We start from the raw sequence: 19,246 nt of genomic DNA on the forward strand, positions 1-19,246 counted from the left end.
TAAATTGGTGAACTTGAGTTTAAGCAAACTCCAGGAAACAGTGAAGGATAGCCTGGCGTGGAGCAGTGCATGCGGTGGCACAGTCAGACACAACTTAGCGACTGAACGATACTGGTAATGGAGCTCAAGTATTAATGCTACATATAAGCACGCATTATGCATGTGTGCATTTTGTGCACATATATCTAAATTTAAAGAAGTCAACAACCCAATAGAGAAATTAAAAATGACTTTGAATAGGCAATTTACATAAAAAGAAATACAAATCATAACATACGTATAAAAACGTTTGACCTCACTAATACTGAGATTAATAACAGTAATGCAAAGGGAAAAGAACATAAGGTATTATTTTTGCTTTTTATTCTTAAAACTTAAAATGTCTGAAATAATCCAATGTTGGTGAAGTAAAGGTAAACCAGAGAAATTCCGCTGTGGAAAGGAATCTAAAATAGTACTTTTTAAAGACCAATTTAAAATCCAGCATTTATCAACATCTTCTAGCAGGCATTTGATAAGATATGTGGTAACCTGTTAAAATGAACACTTTTTTGAGAGTGCAGTTTGTAACAGGCAATAAGGAGGAAGACATTTTTTTGTCTTATACCCTTCATATTTTACATTGAAAATACAATACTATAATGACTGTTAACAGGAAGCTTGGGGCTGGTGCACTGGGATGACCCAGAGGGATGGTATGAGGAGGGAGGTGGGAGAGGGGTTCAGGATTGGAAACACGTGTACACCCATGGCAGATTCATGTTGATGTATGGCAAAACCAATACAATATAGTAAAGTAGTTAGCCTCTAATTAAAATAAATAAATTTAATTTAAAAATTGATTTATATTATAAGAAAAATATATATTTGGTTATCCAGATGACCAAAATATATTTTTCATATATTCTTTTTATCCACAGTTCTTGGTTCATAGTTCCTCAAATCCTTGGAATTACCTAAATGTTGAGAATAAAAAATGTCTTGTATTTTAATGAGGTGACTTTCAAAAAGCACCGAAGAATGAGGTTAGTTACCAAAGGATCCAACCTGTGATTCAAGGATTGGAGCTTTCAGTCTCACCCTCTGACCTCCTGGGATGAGAGAAAAGCTAAAAACTAAGTTCTATCACTAATGGCTGCTGATTTAATTAATCAGACCTGACTGTAGCCATGAAATTAAGACATGTACTCCTTGGATGGAAAGCTATGACCAACCTAGACAGCATATTAAAAAGCAAAGACATCGCTTCACTGACAAAGGTCTGTATAGTCAAAGCTATGGTTTTTCCAGCAGTCATGTACAGATGTGAGAGTTGGACCATAAGGAAGGCCGAGGGCCAAAGAATTGATGCCTTCAAATTGTGGTGCTGGAGAAGACTTTCGTGAGTCCCTTGGACAATGAGGAGATCAAACCAGTCAATCTTAAAGGAAATCAATCCTGAATATTCATTGGAAGGACTGATGTTGAAGCTGAAGCTCAAGCTCCAATAATTTGGCTGCCTGACACAAGTACACAACTCACTGGAAAAGATCCAGATGCTGGGAAAGATGGAAGGCTAGAAAAGAAGGGGTCAAAAGAGGATGAAATAGTTGGATGGCATCCCTGACTCAATGGACATGAGTTTGAGCAACCTCCAGGAGACAGTGAAGGACAGAGAGGCCTGGTGTGTTGCAGTTGACGGGGTTGCAAGGAGTCAGAAATGACTTAGCAACTGAACAACAACAAATCTTAAAAGGACAGTGTTCAGAAAGCTTCCAGGTTGGTGAACACACGAAGATGTGGGGAGAATGGGTCCTGGAGAGGATAGGGCAGCCTTGAGCACCTTCCCACCAACCTTGCCTTATTCATCTCTTCATCTGGCTATTCCTGAGTTACATTTTTGTTAAGATAAACCAGTGACCTAGTCAGTATAAAATGCCTCAGAGTACTGTGAGCCTCTCTAGCAAATTAAAGAAACCCAAGAAGGGGTGAAATCTGTGACCTAACAACCTTTATTTTGACAACATCTGAAATCCAAGGAGAGCATTTTAGGAACCCCCAAAGTGTAGCCAGTTAGTCAGAAATAGAGGTGACAACCCAAAATTGTGATTGACGTCTGAGTGGGGGAAGGAGGTAATCTTGTAGGACTGAACCCTAAACCTGTGGAATCTGGTGCTATATCTGCGTAGATAGTGTCAGAATTGAGATGGATTGTAGGATTCCCAGTCGATGTGTGAATTCTTGGAGGTATGAACAAATACCCTACACACACTTTGAAACTGGGTCTAGGAACTCCATTAATGACTGAAAATAAAGGTAAATGCACAAGAGACTGAATATCATTTGAAAATTATAATGAGAGCAGTCTTTTAAGATAAAAAATTTTATTTTTAAATTTTAATAATCAAATAGTGAAATTTCTTAGAGTAGAATGTAGTTATCCATAAGAACAGAAAATTACCATTTTAAACCATTTCCAGAACTATAATGCTCATTACTAGACATGTAGAATCATAATAAAATAATACAGCCAAATATGCATTACACTATATTGAAGCAATCATACATTTTGCAATCTTTAATTCTCACAACAGTGAGTAAAAAGCTTTCACTTACAACCTTTTAAACCAAAATCAAAATATTATTATCAAAATTTCCTAATAAGCTATTGCAATTGAAATTTTGAGAACAATATGTAAATTGTGGCCCATTATTTGCCAGCAGAGTCAGTGGGTAACCTTTCTACGTGACTTCGTCCTTGGTGGTTTCTCTATCTGAAATGTTTGTAATTTGCCTGACTTGACTCATATCTCTACTCAGATGTTAGCATATTAGAGGTGTCAACCAAATCTCCTCTTTAAAACAATAACACCAATTTTTATGTTATTACTTACATTCCATATTTTGCCTACATTTTCCTCTTATCCTTATCAAGACCTAGAGAATATACCTATTTTTAGGGTCTGTCTTCCCTGCTGGGCTTCCCTGGTAGCTCAGCTGGTAAAGAATCTGCCTGCAATACAGGAGATCCCAGTTCATTTCCTGGTCAGGAAGATCCCTTGGAGAAAAGATAGGCTACCTATTCCAGTATTCATGAGCTTCCCTGATGGCTCAGATGGTAAAAAAAATCCACCTGCAATGTGGGAGACCTGTGTTCAATCCCTGGGTGGAGAAGATCTTCTTGAGGAGGACATGGCAACCCACTCCAGTATTCTTGCCTGGGGAATCCCCATGGACAGAGGAGCCTGGCAGGCTATAGTCCATGGGGTTGCAAAGAGTTGGACACGACTGAGTGACTAAGCAAAGCACAGCATATCTTCCCTGTTAGATTGTAAACCCTTTGATCTTAGGGGATAGATATATATATATATATACATATATATATATGGATATATATATCTTTATTTACTGAAACATAGCAAGCATTCAATGACTATTTGTTGAATAAATGAATCAGTTAAATTCAGTTGCTCAGTCGTATCTGACTCTTTGTGACCCCATGGACTGCAGCACAGCAGGCTTCCCTGTCCATCATCAATTCCTAGAGCTTGCTCAAACTCAGAGCCATCAAGTTGATGATGACCTCCTCCAACCATGTCATCCTCTGTCATCCCCTTCTCCTCCTGCCATCAATTTTTCCCAGCATCAGGGTCTTTTCTAATGAATTGATTCTTCACATCAGGTGGCCAAAGTTTTGGAGCATGAGTGAATGAATGAGGAATAAATAGCTCTGAGCCTGTTTTCTCATTTATAAAATCAGGATACTAATAATGGCTCCCTGTGTTTCTGAAGGTGTTTTTGAAGGTTTAAATGTGATTAAAAGTTTAGCACAGTTTCTAGCACATAGTCATCACTAGATATGTAATTGAATTTTTTATTTCTTGTTTTAGTTTTCTACAATTTCAGTGATTTTCCTTTTTAAATAATCTAATTTGTGAAAATGGTCTTAATTCTTCCTTAAGACTGCTCTCCTCTCCCTTTCTTTCTAAATATTTATGTCATTTACATTTATATAGTTTTCAAATTTTCAATTGCAATAGCTTCTTTTTAGGAAATATTGATAATAATATTTTTATTTTAGTTTAAAAGGCTGAAAGAGAAAGCTCTTAACTCACTGTTGTCATGAAAATTAAAGGTTGCAGTGACTGGAGAATACAGACTGTGTATATGAACAATATGCACATTTTCTTTGATAGAATCATTTTCTATCAAATGATAGAAAAAATATTCCAAAGTGCATAAAGCAATGGATTCACTTATTCCAAAGCAGAAAGAAAAGTAGGCTTTACAAAATTTAGGGTTTGGCAAAGGTTGTTATATCTGATTTTGATACAGTATTGGCTATCCTTCAGTGTTCCTGGATTAAACAAAAACAAATAATTAGTCTGTTTTCTAAGAACTGCCACTCAAACAATCAAAATACAAATGTTGTTGCATCCAAGCAACTGGGAATTGTCCCAGGGCAGCTGCATACTTCTACCCTTGTAATTCACTTCAGTAAAAATCAGATAGTACAAACTTAAGACATATAATCTCATACCTAGAGGATATTTGATTTTCATCATTCTTAGTAAAGAAAAAAACAACAACAAAAAACCCTGAGAATTAGGCCACCCTAGAGATGCTTTATAACCTCAGACTGACCTTGACTTTGGAAACTAGTTCTTTTCGTCCCAATATCCTCATTTATGAAATGTCAGCCAGTTAGCTAATTATCATTTCTTATACAGATTATTTTTTAAAACAGTATTATGTACAATTTTTAAAAATTGTTATTGGAGTATAGGTACTTTACAATGTTGTGTTAATTCCTTGTTGTCCTGTTGTTTAGTTGCTAAATTGTGTCCGACTCTTTTGCGACCCCATGGATTGTAGCCTGCCAGGCTCCCCTCTCCATGGGATTTCTCAGGTAAGTAATACTGGGGCAGGTTACCATTTCCTTCTGCAGGGGATCTTCCTGACCCAGGGATGGAACCTGCATCTCATCTCCCCTGCCTTTTACATTGGCAGGCAGATTCTTTACCACTGAACCACCTGGGAAGCCCTATGTTTTCTATAGTCATATGTATGACTTCCTTCTCTGAATTTCAGACTTTCTAGCGTCTTCATCCTTCATATATACATATGACTATGCTGCTGCTACTGCTAAGTCGCTTCAGTCGTGTCCGACTCTGTGCGACCCCATAGACGGCAGCCCACCAGGCTCCTCGGTCCATGGGATTCTTCAGGCAAGAACACTGGAGTGGGTTGCCATTTCCTCCTCCAATGTATGAAAGTGAAAAGTCAAAGTGAAGTCGCTCAGTCGTGTCCAACTCTTAGCGACCCTACGGACTGCAGCCTACCAGGCTCCTGCGTCCATGGGATTTTCCAGGCAAGAGTACTGGAGTGGGGTGCCATTGCCTTCTCCAACATATGACTATAAGAAACTATATATACTGGATGTCTCTGTGTGTATATGTATAAAGAATACATTTTTTAAGATACGAAGCCATGTCTGGCACATGATAAGTTCTCAATAAATAGCTGATGAGTGAAAGAAAATGATACAGAGTTGCCAGATAAAATATGGGATAGCTAGTCAAATTTGAATGCCAGGTAAACAAGAAATCATTTTTTAGTATAAGCATGTCTCCAGTATTGTGTGGGATATGCTTACATTAAAACACTAGCTGTTGTTTATCTGAAATCCATACCTAAAGGGACCTCTTGTATTTTTATGCAAATCTGTGTATAATAGGTGCTGCTTACAAAACCTGAGATGAGAAGTCATTGGAATCAAATAAAGTGAATCTAGGTGGATACTGAGCAACCTGACTCTCGCGAGAGAAGGAGCGGGAAAGAGCGAGAGAGCAGGACACGTGGTCCGGACTGAAGGGAGCGGACCACTTGGGAGCTGCCAGAGGGCTACGTTGGAAGGCGCCAAGGAAGGCAGGCGTGCAGGTTTTAATATGGAAAGGAAACTTTTAATTCAAGTTTCCTCTTGAGTTGAACAGTTCTGGACACCTTTGGCAGGAGCCAACAAAGGTCCGTCTGGTCAAGGCTATGGTTTTTCCAGTGGTCATGTATGGATGTGAAAGTTGGACTGTGAAGAAAGCTGAGCACAAAGAACTGATGCTTTTGAAGTGATGTTGGAGAAGACTCTTGAGAGTTCCTTGGACTACAAGGAGATCCAAGCAGTCCATTCTAAAGATCAGACCTGGGTGATCTTTGGAAGGACTTATGCTAAAGCTGAAACTCCAGTACTTTGGCCACCTCATGCCAAGAGTTGACTCATTGGAAAAGACTCTGATGCTGGGAGGGATTGGGGGCAGGAGGAGAAGGGGACGACAGAGGATGAGATGGCTGGATGGCATCACCGACTCATGGACATGAGTTTGGGTGAACTCCGGGAGTTGGTGATAGACAGGGAGGCCCGGCCTGCTGTGATTCATGGGGTTGCAAAGAGTCGGACACGACTGAGCGACTGAACTGAACTGAACTGCACACTGGACTCCTCCACTAACGGAGTCCTTGCACTTCCAGCCACAGTACTACGCCCGGAAGAAACCAAGTAAGTTAAACCAAAACAAACCCAAACCTTTTTGGTGTGGTGTAAAAACCGTAAAATTGTGCTTGTTTGTGTGCGCGTGTGTAGCATTCTTGTTGGAGAGAAGAGGCAGACTTCTTTAAGGAACTAGTTTGCTAACTGCTGATTCAAGACAAAAGAGTTGAAACCAGGGGTCAAGATGGAGCACACAGCCCTTACATTTGGTGCAAGAGGTTTTTGTGGTTCTCCAGACTAGAAAGCACTCGACCTTGGCCAACCAACAAGCAAGGTCAAGGGTGAGTAAAGTGGAAGGTGCGGTAGCCCAGGCAGCCCCCAGGAGGAGAGGGTAATGGGGCCCTGCAAGTGCCTGCAGCTGCATTAAAGTATCAATTAAAACACTTTAGAAACAGTGAGAGACATTATTTTTGGGGGCTCCAAAATCACTGCAGATGGTGAGCGCAGCCATGAAATTAAAAGACGCTTGCTCCTTGGAAGAAATGTTATAACCAATCTAGACAGCATATTAAAAAGAAGAGATATTACTTTGGCAACAAAGGTCCGTCTAGTCAAAGCTATGGTTTTTCCAGTAGTCATGTATGGATGTGAGAGTTGGACTATAAAGAAAGCTGAGCACCAAAGAATGGATGCTTTTGAACTGTGGTGTTGGAGAAGACTCTTGAGAGTCCTTTGGACTGCAAGGAAAACAAACCAGTCCATCCTAAAGGAAATCAGTCCTGAATATTCATTGCAAGGACTGATGCTGAAGCTGAAACTCCAATACTTTGGCTACTTGATGCAAAGAACTAACTCATTGGAAAAGACCCTGATGCTGGGAAAGATTGAGGTCAGGAGGAGAAGGGGACAACAGAGGATGAGATGGTTGGATGGCATCACGGACTCAACGGACATGAGTTTGAGTAAACTCCAGGAGTTGGTGATGGACAGGGAGGTCTGGCGGGCTGCAGTCCGTGGGGTCACAAAGAGTCGGACAGGACTGAGCAACTGAACTGAACTGATCTGAATTGAACAAGCCTAGGGTGTTTTTCCTGCTAATCCTCATTGGGAATGAATAGGGAGCTGTTAAATTGATAGTGAAGTCTTATTTTAAAACAGCAGTGAGTTACTTTATCACCAATTGCTGTCCTTTTTCTCTCAGCTGCCCTATTCAAAGTCAAAGCCCACCTTCTGGGTTAATTTATACTGTATAGCAAAGTGAATGAGTTATATGTATACAGTTGTAATTGTTTAGTCCCTGAATCATGTCCAACTCTTTGTGAGGTATGGACTGTAACTGGCCAGGTTCCTCTGTCCACGGGATTTCTCAGCCAAGAACATTGGAGTAGGTTGCCATTTCCTTCTCCAGGGTATCTTTCTCAGCCAGGGATTGAACTTGCATCTCTTGCATTGGTAGGGGCATTCTTTACTACTTGGCCACTAGGGAAGCCATATGTATACACATATCCCCTTCTTTTTGGATTTGCTTCCCATTAGGTCCCCACAGAGCATTGAGGAGAGATATTTGTGCTGGAGGATAGGTTCTCATTAGCTATCTATTGCAAGAATACTGGAGTGGGTTGCCATGCTCCTCTCCAGGGGATTTTCCAAGCCAGGGATCAAACTCTACCACATTGCAGGCAGATTCTGTATAGTCTGAGCCACCAGGGAAGCCCTTATATAGTGTCAGTAGTGTATATATGTTAATCCCAATCTCCCAATCATCCCATCCTTCCTTTTCCTCCTTGGAATCCTTACGTTTGTTTTCAACAGCTCTATCTCTATTTCTGCTTTGTAAATAAGATTTGTCTCTTATTCTTATTTCTTATTACCATTATTTCTCAGATTCCACATATATGTATTAATATGTAATATTTGTTTTTCTACTTCTGACTTCAGTATGTATCACAGTCTCTAGGTCCATCCATATCTCTCCAAATAAACCAATTTTTTTCCTTTTTATTGGTGAGTAATTTTCTATTGTATATATGTATCTCATCTTCTTTGCCCATACCTCTGTTGATGGATATTTAGCTAGTATAAACAGTGCTACAGTGAACACTGGGGTACATGTGTCTTTTTGAATATTTAATTTTTGGGTACATGACCAGTAGGGAAATTGCTGGGTCACATGGTAAAGAATCTGCCTGCCAAGGCAAAAGAAGCAAGAGATGCAGGTTCGATCCCTGGGTGGAGCAGATCCCTTGGAGTAGGAAATGGCACTCCAGTATTCCTGCCTGGAGAATCCCATAAGAACTGGAGCCTGGCGGGCTACAGTCCATGGGGTCTCAAAGAGTTGGACACCACTGAGTAACTAACACTGTAACTTTCATTCTGTTCTCCATAGCGGCTGTATCAATTTACATTCCCACCAACAGTGCAGCAGGGTTCCCTTTATTTCACACCCTTTCCAGGATTTATTGTTTGTAGATTTTGTGATGATGGTCATTCTGACCATGGGATGAGATGGCTCATTTGAGTCTTATATAGATTCTTGATCCATTCATTTCCAGCTTGCCATTTGTGGCTTCATGAGTAGAATACTCAGTTTTATAAAACAGCAGCAAACCCTCACTAAAACTTTGGGGATCTCCTTGAGTGATTGATTAAGGTACGTGGACAGGAAAATAATATTTTATAAAAGCAGTTTTATTATGGAGAAGACAATGGCATTTCACTCCAGTACTCTTGCCTGGAAAATCCCATGGACGGAGGAGCCTGGTAGGCTGCAGTCCATGGAGTCGCTAAGAGTCAGACATGACTGAGTGACTTCACTTTCACTTTTCACTTTCCTGCATTGGAGAAGGAAATGGCAACCCACTCCAGTGTTCTTGCCTGGAGAATCCCAGGGACAGGGGAGCCTGGTGGGGTGCCGTCTATGGGGTCGCACAGAGTCGGACACGACTGAAGAGACTTAGCAGCAGCAGCAGTTTTATTATTATTGAAAATTTCAAGAGAAATACACTATATTTCCCCTCTAAGGAATACTTAAAGTGTATTACATCTTTAATATTTTCACATTAGTTTATATCCTATTAGTCAGAATTATTGTTTCCTGTTAATTCCTATAGTATTTAAATGCATACATAAGTCATATGGAACATTAGGGACACTGTTTATTTTGTCTGTTTATTCCTGAATATATCCTTTGGCCAAAAAGTTTGTTTGGGTTTTCCCATAACATCTTATGGGAATATTATATCATAAACCTTTGTTTATATGCAGGTTTTATGGTAATGTGAAATATACATTCAAAAATTGAAAAGAGCTTCAGGTGAAGCTAATACTGACAATTTTTATAAATCTTATCACAGTCTTAAAGATAATAAAATCTCTTAAAGCTTGGAATTAAGTGTCATTTTCAAACAATTTCTTATGAACCTGACAAGAAACATTTGCCTCAACATATTAATTGCTCTATTAACTCTAAAATTTAATGGCAAAATCAGCATAGAAAACATTATGAGTGAAATTCCTCCACTTGCAATGTTTGCAGAGTAGCTTTTAGCAAAGAGATTTTGGCACACAGAGCGTGTTTTTCTCATTTATCATGAGGAGAAATAAATGTCAGTAAACTTTGGCTCAAAAGGAAGGACTAAAGCCTACTAGCCAATAGGCTTTTGAGAAATGCTATAGATCTCATGGGCGAATTCGAATAAAATTTTGAAGGAAAAAATGAAGTTTTTTCCTTCAAAAAATTGCAGTTTAGAGGAGAAAGGGATTTTTCACATTGAGTAAGCAAATGAACTGAGATGCATATGGATGAGCTCTCTCTGATGAGTTCCAAACTCAGAAAGGCACAGACTCCCCTCAAATGATTCTGTTGGGTGGGGAATGAGGAAAGGGTTGTAGTCCTAGGTCCCAGATAATTTCCACTATCTGTTCCATTTCCTGAGAGACAAGCTCTTTGCTCCTGTAGCAAAGAACATGGATAGGTTTTTTCTGATTACCTTGAACGTTTTAGCATTTCAGGAGATTCTTACAGATTTATTAGACACTGATATTTTGCCATGAGCATTTAGTTTCTCTTCACATCTTACAAATAACTCTGATTTTCTGTTTCACTACAGGCTTCCCTGGTAGCTCAGCTGGTAAAGAATCTGCCTGCAATGCAGGAGACCTGGGTTCAATCACTGGGTTGGGAAGATCCCCTGGAGAAGGTAATGGCTACCCACTCCAGTATTCTAGCCTGGAATTCCATGGACTCTATAGTCCATGGGGTCACGAAGAGTTAGACAGGACTGAGCGACTTTCACTGACTTTCACTTTTCTTTCTCTTAAACTAAAAAGGATTATCCTTTTTTTTTTTTTTTTTTTTCAAATCTTGGTTCTGACTCTACATACATGAGAAGAGAAAGTAATCTGAGGGAAAATAGTTGCTCTTCTCTGCCAGTAGAGTTCCATGGTTGTGAACAGCCTCAAGCCCCATCTCTGGCCTTATTCCTATGTTCTCAAGTGCTGGTTGTCTCCACAGAGTCCATTTCCCATGATATGCTGAAGTCAGTCAGTTACACTTTTTCCCTTGCCAGAAGTCACAAATGAGTATCATATAATACTAGAACTCCCCATTTTCATTGCTTTGCTTGTCTTGTATTTCTTCTTACTTCCTACAATCACCAAACAGTCAGCTTTCTATCACTTGTCTATTTTTTTTCTTGTTGCTTTACATTAATGTGATGTTTGCATCTGGTGTTGTATTTTCTGAGTATGTCATGGGATATTGAGGGTAAGGATTAATCATTACCGTATAGCAACTATCATAACAGAAAGGCTTTGAGTCTGCATCTGTTTTTTTTTTTTTTTAATTCAATTACTTATATGATTGGAAGTAGTATCTTCCAAAATCTAAAACTTCCTAAAAGCCGTAATCAAATCTTTCCAAAACCTTAATGCACACAGGCAAGATCCTCAAATTTAAATATTCTAACAGATGTACTTATTTTCACATAATATAATACACTTCACAATTTTATTTTTTAAGTCTTAGATTATTTTTCCAGCTGAGTGAGCACATGATCAACATGCTCAAGAGATGGTTTAAAGGGATCATTTTCAAATCCAATCCATTTTCTCTCTAATAATATTCATGAGCTTACTGTACTTAGTGTCTGACTCTTTGCAAACCCATTGTACTATAACCTGCCAGGCTCCTCTGTCTATGGGATTTCCTAGGCAAGAATATTGGAGTGGGTTGAAATTTCCTTCTCCAGAGGATCTTCCCAACCCAAGGATGGAAACTTTTTCTCCTGTATCTCGTGCATTGCAAGCAGATTCTTTAACTGCTAAGCCACTGAGGAAGCCCAATAATATTCATTTCCCTTTGAAAAAAACTCTTTCTTCTTACATTTAGAAACTCACCTATTTTGTATAGTCTCAGAGGCTTCCAGTTTCTTTTTGGGTACTTAAAAATACATTTTGGCATTGTGGGGGGCGTAGTCCTCCTCCTCAGGCGGTCCTTCGCAAGCGCCCCAGGGCCCCTCCGGGCGCAGGCGGGCGGCTGGCTGGACGGGCGCGGCGTGGGCGCAAAAAAAAAAAAATACATTTTATTTTAATTTGTATTTTTCTAGTAATGAGTGGTGTTGAGCATCTTTTCATGTGTTTAACATATTCTGGAAATTAATTCTGTTGTCAGTTGTTTCATTTGCAATTATTTTCTCCCATTCTGAAAATGAGGTAAGAGATGACAGGGAGGCTTATGTAAATAGATGGCTGATTCACACATTGATGTATGGTTGAAACCAACAAAATATTTTAAAGCAATTTTCCTCTAATTAAAAATATATAAAGTTTTAAAAAATACAAAAAAAGATACAGAATGTTATAAAATAAAAATCTATTTTAATTAATTTTTGTAGATAAACTCTTTTAATCAGAGGCACCTTAATAAGATGGAGTTTGCTGAACATGTGTATTTGGAAAGAAAATAAAGAAGTTATTCTCTAATGAAATCATATAAGATTTTGTTTTTTTGCATTGTCATTAACAAAGCATAATACTATTGTGCTCTTGTTTATTCAGTCATAATACCCTATATCCATGGCCACAGTGATTTGATCCAAATGGTTATATCACAGACCCATCTAGTCAAAGCTCTGGTTTTTCCAGTAGTCATGTATGGATATGAGAATTGGACTATAAAGAAAACTGAGTGCCTAAGTGCCAAACTAATGCTTTTGAACTGTGGTGTCAGAGAAGATTCTTGAGAGTCCCTTGGACTGCAAGGAGATCAAGCCAGTCAATCCTAAAGGAAATCAATCCTGAATATTCATTGGAAGGACTGATGCTGAAGCTGCAACTCCAATACTTTCGTCACCTGATGCAAAGAAGTGACTCCCTAGAAAAGACCCTGATGCTGGGAAAGTGTGAAGGCAGGAGGAAAAGGGGACGACAGAGGGTGAGATGGTTGGATGGCATCACTGACTCAATGGACATGAGTTTGAGCAAGCTCCGGGGGTTGGTGATGGTCAGTGAAACCTGGAGTGCTGCAGTCCATGGGGTCACAAAGAGTTGGACACAACTAAGCAACTGAACTGAGCTGAACTGAAACCAAGGATATCAAGAGCCTTCTTTTCTGAGCATTATTTCAACCTGCATTAGAAAAGGTATTGTTACTTTTTTTTTTCCTGATAAAAAAATAACAAAAAAACTTCCAAGCATGTGATTCTGGGTTTACAAATAGCTATAAATTCTGTCTTGGAAATTGATACCACAAGGAGAGGAAGAGGGTAGTCTTTTGAGTTGAATTCTTGGACATCCCAGCCCTTTGCAATTGCTTGAGAGGTGAAGATGCATTTTATGATCAAGAAAATTTGAATTGGTTTTTTGTCTTTTTTAACTCAATGCTGAACATTGTGGATGTTATCATTTGTTTGGCTTTTCTCTTATCTTTTAAATATTGTTGAATTTGTTTTAACAATTGAACTGCTTGCAGATTAGCTTGATCTTTTCTAAGGTCTTTTTTGTTGTTGTTGTTCAGGTTGTTGCTGCTGTTTTGAGGGCTTCAAGTCCCCTAGGACTCTTAACCCTGCCACTGAAGCATAACTCTTCTGGTGGTGCCTTTCATGAGCACACCGTGTGTTTCTGAGGTCTGTATCTCTGTCTACTCAGAATTGAAACATATCCAACAGTTTGGGAGTCCTGGGAATTGTTTAGGTTGCAGTTCCTTGGGAATAATTCTTTGCTTACCCACCCTTATAAACTTCTATGCTTGCTTCAACGGATGTACAGGTAATTTGACACAACTTGATCCATTTTGTTTTTCTGTTTGCTTTTTTTACTACCTCAGTTTGACATTCTTCTTTGAGCTGTGTAGGGTTTCCTCCTTTACACATACCTGGCAGCATGTCACAAATTTTCTCTTTTGTTTTTTTTGGGCACATTTTTCCTAGGACTTAACTGTTTTCTTTTTTGGGTCATGCTCTTGGTTTAAGAACTCTTTCTTAGCCCTAGATATCTTGAAGATAGGGTCCTTTTTTCATCTAAAATTTGTTAAGTTTTATGTTTTACATTTTACTGTGTGATCCATTTCAAGTCTATTTTGTATAATGTGTAAGACTTAGGTCAAGATTTTTTTTTTCCACCTATGAATGTCTGATTTGCTGAAAAGAGTATCTTTCCTCTATTTAATTGGTTCTGCCTTTGTGAAAAATCGACTTCGGAGGCTAAAAGGTTTTCTACAAACAAGAGATGAGAGGGGGGAGGGGTCTATCTTTGGATGGCCCCATAGGATTCTGCTTACAGCTTCTTTAAGATGTTATTAATGAAAGAAAAAAGAAATCCCAGAAAACTCTCCATCAGGTCATTCCTCAACCCCAAGGTTCTTACCAGTTTGCTTTTCTTTGACCAGAGTTTCAGCCTTCTTGTTTGTTATTTATTTAATGTCTAGAGGTTTTGCTTACACTTGGGGGAATAGGGAAAAGTATATCTACATGGTTGCCTCATAAACAGAAGCCTTTAGCTCTTGTTCTGCCACCGTGGGGTAGAATCACATACATTTACAGAGTAAAACTGAAACCGAGTCCCCCTAAAATAGAATTCCCTTACTGAGGCATATTATTCTCATTATTTAAAACTTTATTGTCTCTCTTGTCCCCTCTGATTTCAGCTCTGTGCTGAGTACTAATTAAGCAAAGTCAGATGATTGCTGTTGTTGATAACACCTGCTATGTACTGTAATTGCTCTTATCAACATCATTATTAACATACAAACTTGAGTTGTTCCTCCGGGATAAGATGAGCTAACAGAATCATGGACCACCGGACCAGAAAACTGTAAACCAGAGGCATCGTGACTCCCAAAAATACAATTAAGACATGTCATAGAAATGTCACAAGGTGATGATAAACCCTAGCTTCTTGGTTCTTCCCTTTAAGACACCTCTAACTCAAAGATCAAGTTTCAGCGGAACTGAAAGTTGTTTCCCAGTCCTTTGCTGGATGTCATGCAATGAATTCTTACTTTGCTGCAAACTCCCACTGTCAGAGTTTCGCTTTATGTGCTATAGGCACATAAACCCTTTACTCAGTTATAGAACTGCCTAACAATTTTTACCTTGTGTGTGTGTGTCCAACTATGTGTTTCAGAATGAGTATTTTGCAAATAACAATTCTGTCACGTTACTGAAAACATCACAACCAATTTTCAGATAAATTTGCGTGTTTGTACAATTCATGACATAAGTCACTGTTTCATCCCAAACCTATTACCATTGGCTAGCAAAATACCTGGCTAGCACTAGACATTTAGTAAATATTTCTTGAATAATTAGTGAAACAATAAGTGCTTGCAAAACAATAGTGACATCTAGCCACACTCCTTTCTTCTAAAATCAATTATTCAAGGAATTCCCAGAGGGTCCAGTGATTAGGACTCAACACTTTCACTTTTGGGACCTGAGTTTGATCCTTAATGAGGGAACTAGGATCCCACCTAGTCACGTGGGCTGGCCAAAAAAGCCTCAGTTATTCATTGTGTTATATAGGTGATTGTTTGCTTTCTTTTTTTTTTTTCCTTCATCTTTCCAGATCATCTGGCATTCAGATAATTTAAGGTTAATAGTTAAAATTAAGTAAACTTCTAACAGATATTTAGCATACATTCTATAGCTTGAACTACTGTGTCATCATCTTGGAAGTGCTGATGCTGGTTCATCTTCATACTTGTTTTTATCTGTACCTGTCTACCCAGTCTCCACATAAATGGTTAATTAGGTCAGTCTCAGAGCTTCACTCTTCTGCTTTAAAAGCTTTGTTTTACAAGCTACCTCCATAATGGCAGCCAAGTTCACTCTCTGGTCTTTAAGGGTCTCTAAATTCTTGCCTCCATGTACTTTGATGATTTCTCTTATGCTATCTCTCATATAAGCTAATGGTAAGTAAATTTTTTTCCCCAAATTATACATTAATTTCAAACCCTTGGTCTCAACAGCTTCTGAAAAAAAAAAAAAAAATATATATATATATATATAGTCCCAATTTCTCTTTCTGTCAGGATAATCAGGAGATCTCATCACTTGGATTTTTAATAAATTGGCCATCTCCTTCCTCAATTTACTCCCCAGAAGCTTAAGCATTTCCTGGGGAGCTGTTTCACAAATACTTTGAGACAGTTATCTAAGTTTCTTCTGCTCGAACCCACTTGCTTTGCCAACATATCCTCATCCATGGTGCTGCTGCTGTTCCCAAGACCCCCATTTGCCTAAACATAGCTTTTCTCAGCTTCCGACTTCCACGGTCGCCTCTTGCCCCACTAAGGTATATGACATCAGTGAAGAAAGATGGTTCTTTTGCAAGTCATCCATCCTCTTAAAATGACCACAACGCAACTGAAACCAAGTAGTACTTCTAACTATATTCCACTAAAATATCATGGATTGAGGGTGAAGTATACATCACAAAAGGATGGTTCTATGCTTCTCCGGGAAACCCTGGTCTAAGGTTTCTGTAAGGTTTATCTTGTTTTTGACTGCAGGTTCATCTCCGTGAACACTTTTCTCATCTTTATACTTCAGCTTAAGTCTAATATAACTCTTCTTGGACTCTGATAGAGGGAAATTTAAAAGGGAGAGGACTTTAACAATAAAAAAGAAGTAAGTTTTTTAAAAGTATTTGTAAATATAGCTCTATGTTTTAGGCTTAATTCCAAGATTAAGATGTGTGAAGTTAGTGAATTCAGAGGAACTTTTTCCAAATGCCATTCAGCCTGATATTGAAAGAAACAGGCAAGAAAAGAGAGAGGAGCTGTAGAATTTTTAGTTTTTTAGTTTGTTTTGTGGCTTAAAAAAATTCTGAAAACCAAGATTTAAGTGAGTGCACAGCTGGAGAGCAGAGAGTCTGGCAAAGACTAAAATGGCAGTCACCCAACCCAGCTGTCTCATTACAATAAATCCTCAACAAGGCCTCCTGCATGGGGCAAAAAACATATGAAAGTGAAACAAATAATTACTTGAAGTGAGTGAGTTTGAATAGCTCTGTCATGATTTAAGATCCAAGTAAGTGTCTGGGAGTTGTTTAAATAGGACACAGAAGGAGACCTTAAGCAAAAGCATGCAGTCAGTCAGTTAATGGTGTTTGCAGATTCTGTGTTCACGGTGGACCATGTTGCTGCTCTCCGTCCATCACGTATCCTCTGACACAGTTATGTCCAACACAAGTAATCTAAGAGTCTGTGACTTTTACATCACATTCCCTTTTCTCCTAGTTAAAAAAGACAGTGTGGTGTGGGGGAGTAAGGGACACTAGAAGAGATAAGGGAGAGGAGTAATAGATAATGGTGATTAAAAAAAAATCTGTCTCTAAGTAAACTACCTAAAATACTCTATATGCATTGGTACATCTTCTAAACTACCGGTTTCCCTTTCCTCTTTAGTCATGGGTTATGTTTGCAGAGTTGGTGTCTGCTCTTAATCACTGGTCTGGATTTCTGGGAGAAACAGCAGAGTTGGAGTCAGAGACTATGGTTGAAACCTGATGTTGTGTTTAACAGTGCTCAATAACATAGACTTTCCTTAACTTATTCAATTTTAGTTTTTTATCTGCCAAAATTGAATTTTAAATGAAATGAAATTGGATATACATGAAACTGTTGATATGTTGAAGGATAATGATTCAATTATTCCTTTGGGCCATCTCCCAGTACGTTAGTCTCAAGTCAAAATATCAGCCTTTCTTTCAAAACTTTATAGATTAGCATTTAAAATTTTTTTTTCTAAAAAAATATGCATTCCATCTGGTATAGACTTGTCAAATAAGGTAGTTCCTTCTACATTGAAGATATAGTAAGCTACATAATTATGCCTGTTATAGTTTTTACTGCAATTTTTTTCACCTCACTTTGAAATGCAGTTAAGTCTCTTTCAGATCAAAAAAAGAAATATCACAAATTTTGCCATTGTAACAAATTGATGTTTTATATCATTTACTAGCTATAACTTTTATTTTGAGATCAATATATTTACTTCTCACATTTTCAAATGGCCTTTATGGCTTTGGTTGGGTTTTAGGCCATATAACTCATTTAAAAATTAGGTTCTGAATCCATGCTTCACACACATTTGAACTTATACAGAAAGTTGCTATAAACCAATTCATTATAACTGATTTTAGAGGCAAGGAACTCTTCCCATTCTCTTTTATCTATTCCTGTAATTCAAAAAATTAATGACTGAAGTTGAAAATTAAGTTCACCTGCAATATAATGCAGGTTTTGATCACCGTTAAGTTTTAAAATTATTTAAAAATAAATAAATAAATAATAAATAATAAAATTATTTTTACACTTTTAGTCTAGACTAAAATGTTAGACTTATGATTTGGCCTTGCAGACTCTAGAGCTTTTTCTTGTCACGAGTGTTCCTGAAATTTAATGTGGAGTTGTGAATGTGAGGTCAAAAGCACTAAAATGGCTAAATGAGAGCATAAATATAACTAGAAAATGTGCAACTGAGCACACACACATAGATCCATAATCTTTTTCTCAGTCAGCTTTATCAAAATAAAAATTTTATCTCTATTTGTCTCTGCTGCTTCATTTTTCAAAACCCCACAGTAGAGCAAGAATTATCTGGTTTTTAATATTAAAAAAACAGTAATAGTATATAGAGAGGAAATACTTTTAAAAAGTATTGACTTATTTGCCAAAAATATTATCTTACTCAGGAAATTTCTGTCTTGCCCAGCTTGCCTTTTGATTGTTTAGAAATCAGTGTAAAACATATGAGATAAATACATCGGTACAGATTTTTGTTAAGAATTATAAAACATATAAAATCTCACCATTTTTCCAGGAAATTATTAATTCTAGCTACAATATATTAAGTTGGTGCAAAACTAATTGCAGTTTTTGCATTGCTGAAATTTGCCATTTGATATTGGAAAATTTTCTTAAATAAATGTGGTTATGTTGTATACCATTTTAATACTCATTTCTTGCTTTATTTATTTATTTATTTGTTAATGACTTATTACTTGCTGCCTTTTTTTTAGACTAGGGAAATAATGTTAGATGAAAAGCAAAATCCAGTGATTTTCTTATTTGATTTCAAAATGGGTTGTTAAGCAGTGGAGATAACTCACAACATTAACAATGCATTTGGCCCAGGAACTGCTAATGAATGTACAGTGAAGTGGTGGTTCAAGAAGTTTTGCAAAGGAGACAAGAGCCTTGAAGATGAGGCATGCAGTGGCCAGCCATCAGAAGTTGACAACTGATTAAGAGCAATCAAAGCGTATTCTCTTAAAACTACATGA

Source organism: Bos mutus, chromosome 20 (genome assembly GCF_027580195.1).
Source record: "Bos mutus isolate GX-2022 chromosome 20, NWIPB_WYAK_1.1, whole genome shotgun sequence".
Lineage (NCBI taxonomy): Eukaryota > Metazoa > Chordata > Mammalia > Artiodactyla > Bovidae > Bos > Bos mutus.